This window comes from Amblyomma americanum, chromosome 10, assembly GCF_052857255.1.
Source record: "Amblyomma americanum isolate KBUSLIRL-KWMA chromosome 10, ASM5285725v1, whole genome shotgun sequence".
NCBI lineage: Eukaryota > Metazoa > Arthropoda > Arachnida > Ixodida > Ixodidae > Amblyomma > Amblyomma americanum.
The window spans coordinates 104,226,390-104,232,692 of record NC_135506.1 but is presented as its reverse complement, the minus strand read 5'-3'; the positions used below and the strand labels follow the sequence as shown (position 1 = coordinate 104,232,692).

Sequence of the window (6,303 nt, the reverse complement as noted above, 5' to 3'; positions counted from 1 at the left end):
CTGGCTGAACGCAGGATTCCGGTTTTCACAGCCAAAAATGTGAACCTTGGTTCAGACAATGTAGCCCTGCATTCTATTGTTGACTGTACGGCGCCAGTCGGAAGACCATAATTACGTGATAAATTAGTTTACTTAAACTTACGCAACGTACTTTCGCAATGAGTCTAATTCCAGCGAAACCCCCTCTACATTTAAGGTAGAGGGGGAAGAGGAAGCGCGAGAGGAAAGAGGGTGGAGATTGCTGGTTCCTCACTGGCTTTGCAGGTTATTAGTGGAGAAGTGCGCAAGTGGACGATGGCTGCCACAGGAAGGACCAAGAGGTTGGCTGCTATGCAGTGGGTGGGCCATGTCAAGGGCAGGGCAATGGGCAACCAGGGGTGTTTCCACGGAAGAACGCCGGCCTATATGGCTTAAGCGAAGCATTCCCTGAAGGGTTTGAAATGCGAGCTTGGTGCCGAACTTTCTGTCGGCCACCCCTTTTTTTTGCTTCGCAGGCTATTTCAATACCGGTTATTTTCTGTTCTCGCTATGCCGTTTTTAGCAAACGGCAGAATGCTTCATGTCACTGCTTAGTTCAAGTCGTACAGGAATAAGCATGAGCACATGCGTCCCAGTACAGCATGCGGGACCTTCCCCGCCTACCTAGCTGTTTAATCGCTGTTCAGTTCGTATTGACTTTGCACAGACCAACACTTCTTTCCGTCCTAGTACCAACAACACTGGTCACAAGCGAAATCATGCTTATCAATATAGCTCGTAGGTATTACCCTCTTTCTTTAAAGTGCTGTGATGATAATAATATACGGCATTCAAAGCGCTGGAGCAATGGAACTACGGAATTTTCACTACATAAAGAAAACCGTACCTTTAGTTTCCGATGTTATTGGGCCTGCAAAAAATACAGTATTGAGGCCCTTATATTCATGAATAGTAAAACAAATTACCTTAAAATAGTTGGAATTTTAGATTGAATCGACTAGAGGTGCACAAAAGCTTTAACAAAGCAGTCAAAATGGCGCAAAACTGATCCCTTGAGTGTTAACAGCCTTTATTGATTTCGATAGGCGAAAGTAAAAACCAAACGTTTGGGTGGGCAGCAACTGCTAGTCCACATCGTTGGCACCTTAAACTCGTCTCATAAAGGACTGCATTATGCCGGGCCTTTTTTTTGTACACTGTCCTCAGTGAAAAATTAAGCGGGGTAAGCCGACTAGTTCGAGGCAGAGTATCTGAAGACCGGTGTGGTACGTGGATTCTATCAGTACTCAGAATTCTATAATATGAATGAGGATCCGATACATGTGCTCATTTAAATGACTCTGAAAGAGAAGAACGGCGTTAGCCTAGCCGCATTGCGATCGGACACAGCGGGATCCTGTGGACCCTGGTCTGTCAGGGTCCCAAGACGAACTGGGACCTCGATCTACTTTATATTACGGGCGCCTACAACACTGCTACACATTCCATGACCGGTTTTTCCCCATTTTTCTTGACTTACGGCCGGAATGCATTCGCTCCCATTGACACAGTTCTTCCCTGCAGATTGCATGGAAGCTCACGACCGACACTCAAGGGCGCCAAAAACAGCGCCATGACGAAGGTCTGTTTGACACGTCTTTCCCTTCCCTGTCGCTCGTCTGGCTATGGATCTCCTCCAGTGCTCCCGGCCTCTCCAAGAATTTTCTTTAAAAATACTATGGCCCATTCCACGTCCCGGATCGCACATCCCCAGGCAACTACATTATTGAGCCCCTCACGCCGTCTGCCGATCTCCGGCGACATGGTCGCGGCACTGCGCATGTCCAACGCTTCAAACCGCACTATGAGCCGGTTGTGAAGTGGGCACCATGAGTCTTCAAGGATAACTCCTGCTCTCCCTGGGGCCATTGTGAAGGGCATTAGCCTAGTCGCATTGCGACCCCTCAGAGCAGGAGCCTGCTGACACTGACAGACCTAGGACACTGTTTCAACGCCCTTGTTTTGCCGCCTTTTAAGCGCTGACCGAGGTCCCCGTTACATGACAAGCAACGGATCATCGGTGGGAAAGCGTCATTAGCACATATAAAAGAAAAAGACAACAAATGTCATTGTTTTCATTAATTTTTGCCCCCTATATATTCTTAATAAAACTGACATGTCTAGACGTTTACTTAAACCTAGTTACTGCTTGTATTGACAATTCTGAATTCGCCGACCATTTCAGTACTTAAGCTACACTGATAAGCGCGTGGTAATTACCGTATTACAACAGAGAAAGGAGATGGTACCCACATTAATACGAATGATGAGAATCTTGTACGGTTATGTAATTTTTCTTGCTAGACAGAGCAAAAAGGTTGTTCACTCCGATAACTCATATACCGAGACACAATATGTGTTTACCTTCAGTCATAGTCGTGGGTTGTCTGTCGTTTGGTGGTGAGGGCGACACTGCATTAAAAAAATGAGATTAATTTATCGCTTTTTATGCCTACCAGGCATGTAACGAAATTCAGCACAAGCAATTGCGCAACTAAGGCTAAGTAGCAGGTGACAAGTGATACTTCATTGGCCAAATGAACTCTAACGAAGCTCCGCAGTCATTATACCGGTGAAGACTCCAATTAATTACATGCAAGAGTGCCACTTAGCAGCGAAGATAATTTAATCAAATTGGGCGACGTTTTAGTAAGGGCCGTTAAAAATGCTCGGTATCATCCCTGCGATTCATTTTACTGGATGTGCTAGGGAGTCATTTGTCTAGATTGTGAGCACTGATTTGCTCGGTTTATATATCATGCCAGCGGATGATATAAGTTTTTTATTATGACAGAAAAAGCTCGCCGTCGACGCACGTGGCGCGTTCTAAATCAATGCTTTGCAGCCGAGTCAAACCAGAAATGAGGTAAGCAAGCGCAAATAGCCAATGCCTGAACAGGAAAGCCGCTCCCAAGCATACGGTGCCTTCTGTAATGCTAGGCTAGAAATTGGTGCCAGGATCAATTGCGGCTAGGCAAACTAAACCACTTCCAAATGCCTCTTCTACTCACATGCGGATTCAAATTTGAGAACTCTACATCTAGCTTTCTTTTCGAAGATACGGAAGGTACTTATAGGCTGATATTTAAAAACACTGTCATTAAAACTTAAGTGGTTTAAATACATGGTAACCGATAAGTGAAAGACAGGTATATTTTACGTTGATTAGGACGGCAGCAGAGAAGGGAACTGACGGCAGCGCTTCTCCACGTAAGTTTCAAGTGCTCTAGACAAACAAAACTAAAGCAGAAACAGGACCTCCGCAAATTTTCCAGCACAGCCACGCTATAAAACTTCTACGCGGTCTAGCGCTCGCCGCTTTGTTAGGCGGTGGTCCGCTTGTGTAGGCAAACCAAACTGCTGGGGGCTATTTCATGACCATTTGTTTTAAGGACTCTGCCAATACCAAGAATGGCTTGGGAGAGCGAAGAAACGGCTATGTGAAGTTAAACTATTCCACTAAATCTCTACTGTCCACGGAATTTTGCGGTGCCAACTTGCAAAGGGAGGGCAAGAATCAATGATATGGAAGTGGACTGGATGAGCGTCAGGGAGAAAATACTCTGAACACGAGTATTCCACTATCAGAGGTATTCAGGCCTGGGTCTCGCCACGAAAGAATGATGCGCAGCAAGAATTAGGATGAGCAAACACTCCTTAGTAGTGGCCTAACAGCGCCCGAGCCCTTTTAGACGACGTGATGGCATGGCCAACCTACTGGGTACGCACAGAGCAACGAGACCACGCAAGACGCTCCCCGCGTCGAACTACACTAGGGTGTTTCATCTGAATATTTGTGAAACTGGAGTGTGTAAGCACATTCTGACGTGGTGCAATACCAACAGAGAAAAGTGTGTGAGGGAGACTCGCGCGACTGGAGCTAGTAACTCGCCGGGCTGGTAGATACCGCCACAGGACTTGTAGAGCCAGCATGTGAAGTACGTAATAATGCCTGAGTCGAATGCGAGACCCTAAAGACTTTAGGCTAGGCTTGAAGAGGGCATTTACTGATGAGCCGCGGAGGCCAATGCAGGAGGCAGCAGGACGCGACAGCCAGCCGGAGGCAGCAGCTTCAACCGAGACCAGCACTCTAGCCTCCAGCTATGTGCGGCAATCCGGAATTGTCCTCATTTTCTCATAGGCTCCTTAATTATCGAGAGGCGTGTATCTTACCCTAAGCTATATCCATAAGACTTGTGAATTTCGAAAAAGAGGTTGGCTGCAGCGCTCTGGCCACACAAGCTTTGGCTTTTTCGACAAGATACGTGCAGTGTGAGGTTGCTCTGGGTGCAAGTTTCTCGAAAGGGCATGTATTTTGGAACGATCTAGCCGAAATATTTTGGGCCATGGCCCCGAGGATAATATCGCTTTCAAAATTCTAAAGATAAATTTTTACTGTGGGTACTACGCGACTCAAAATTTAAGGAGGGTAACAGGAATTTTAAAAACAGAACTACTCAGAATGAGACAAACTGCCTCCTAATAAGCATGTCTTACTTCTATGCATAATATCTATGCATAATATCAATTTACAACTCCACTTAACAGAAACTTAATCGTCCAGAGAATTCGACCAAATGCTGGATGCCAATAAAGAAAAACCACATCAGAGTGTTTACTACATCAGAATCGAAGCGAAAGCTCTAATTTGTGGTACGTAGAGGACGACGTAGAGTAGGTAGTGCCACAGGATGGAGCAGATGTAACTTGATGAAGACAACGCTCTCTAATGCTGAGCGCGAGTGTACAGTGCAGTTTGACACGGTGTGCTGAGTGCAGCGATAGCCTGGTGGTCTCGCTGAGTGGCCCTTGAAAGAGATCTGTTCGCGCAGCCGCGTGTTCGACCGCCGGTCATGAATATTGATTAAATTTCTGTTTTTCTCTTTTTGGTTTTGACCTCTAACTTAGCTGAAGATGAAAACTAGACACGCGGCGATCGAAGCACGAGATTTCGTAGTGAAGCTGTCGCTTCAAATTGATCACTCAGACTGCAGGTCTGCCCTGCATAATTTCGTTCACGGCACGTAAACTTTGAATAAAAAAGATAAGGCTTCCATAAGACAGCATACACGCTTCTTTTGGGCTTGAACAGAAGACTGTGTACAGCCTGTTGAACCTGTCTAACTTAGAGCTGATGGTCCTCTAAAGCATGGTTGCTACAAGTTTGGGGAAAAAATCGCGCGGTCTGCAGCCTTATTTAAAGAGCAAGTATAGGGAGCGCTATATACTTTGGCTGAGTGTTTCCTCTCACGCGAGATAAGTGTCGCGCTTCGATAGCAGCTCTTTCCAATCTGTGTTCTTACACACAACGCTTTAAAGAAGATATGCAGCTACTTACGACAAAATATCAGGATAATAGAGATGAGGAGGAGGAGGAGCAGGATGCAAAGAAATTGAAGAATGCACTTCAGTCTCTTCCTCTCCCTGCATTGCAACCGATCAAACAGGCACTGCTGTAATCGCTTTGCAAGGTGTTTTTCCTGCGCACGCAAAAATATGCATAAGCACCGACTGGCGCCGGACATTTGAAAGCCCAGTCAGCGCCCCCGACCAGTCAGACAAAAACCTCGGCCTCGCCAATGCTCACCACAACGCAGTCGCATATGCACTTGCTAATGAGTTGTTCTGAAAGTTTAACATAACCAGCAAATCTGGATGAAATCATTTTTGAGCGTCAAACCGTATATGAGCGCAATTTTCGCAAGATTTCACTATAACAGTCAATATATTCGAAGGTCACCCGACGGCAGTCAACTGTTCGATCCGATCGATAAACACTTTAAAAGGTTACTACCTAGGAGACCAATGAAACATTGTCTTCAATATTTCCAGAATGGTGTCGTACAATTCTCCAATTCGCAACATTTTTCTCCAAGAATGTTGGACATGTGCGCGCCACATCTCCACCGCTAGAGTACTTCCAACATAGGCGTGTACTAGCTTTAGCCTCTCTTTACAAGGAGACTTCCTAATTTATCTACGAACTAGTTTGATAATTCTTTTCACAGCTTATAGCGTCCTTAAGGTACTGAAAAAAAATTTCTTTGTCGTCAAAAATTTTGCATCTAGTGAGACAGCAACTATCATTGTGGAGAATTGCACGCGGACTTCGGCAGCTAAATTAATGGGCTCCGTGTCACGTCCAAACTGAGGCCTCTACATGCAGTATATGTGCTTACTAGTTTCGATAACTATTACCAGTTTCGATATATAATTGGAAGGTTTCTTATTCGTACGTTTTTATTGCTAGTTCGCAAATGAGAAACACTGGGTCAAAAATTATGT

The 6,303-nt window shown here is 45.4% G+C and overlaps 1 long non-coding RNA gene across 1 annotated transcript; it reads right to left on the bottom strand.

The window, feature by feature from the left end:
* Positions 1-865: 865 nt before the first annotated feature.
* On the bottom strand, positions 866-5,442 carry LOC144107000 (uncharacterized). Its single transcript, XR_013309181.1, has 3 exons — positions 5,357-5,442; positions 2,383-2,430; positions 866-889 (listed from the first exon to the last, which is right to left on the bottom strand). It is a non-coding gene; the product is annotated as an uncharacterized LOC144107000 (long non-coding RNA).
* Positions 5,443-6,303: the final 861 nt, after the last annotated feature.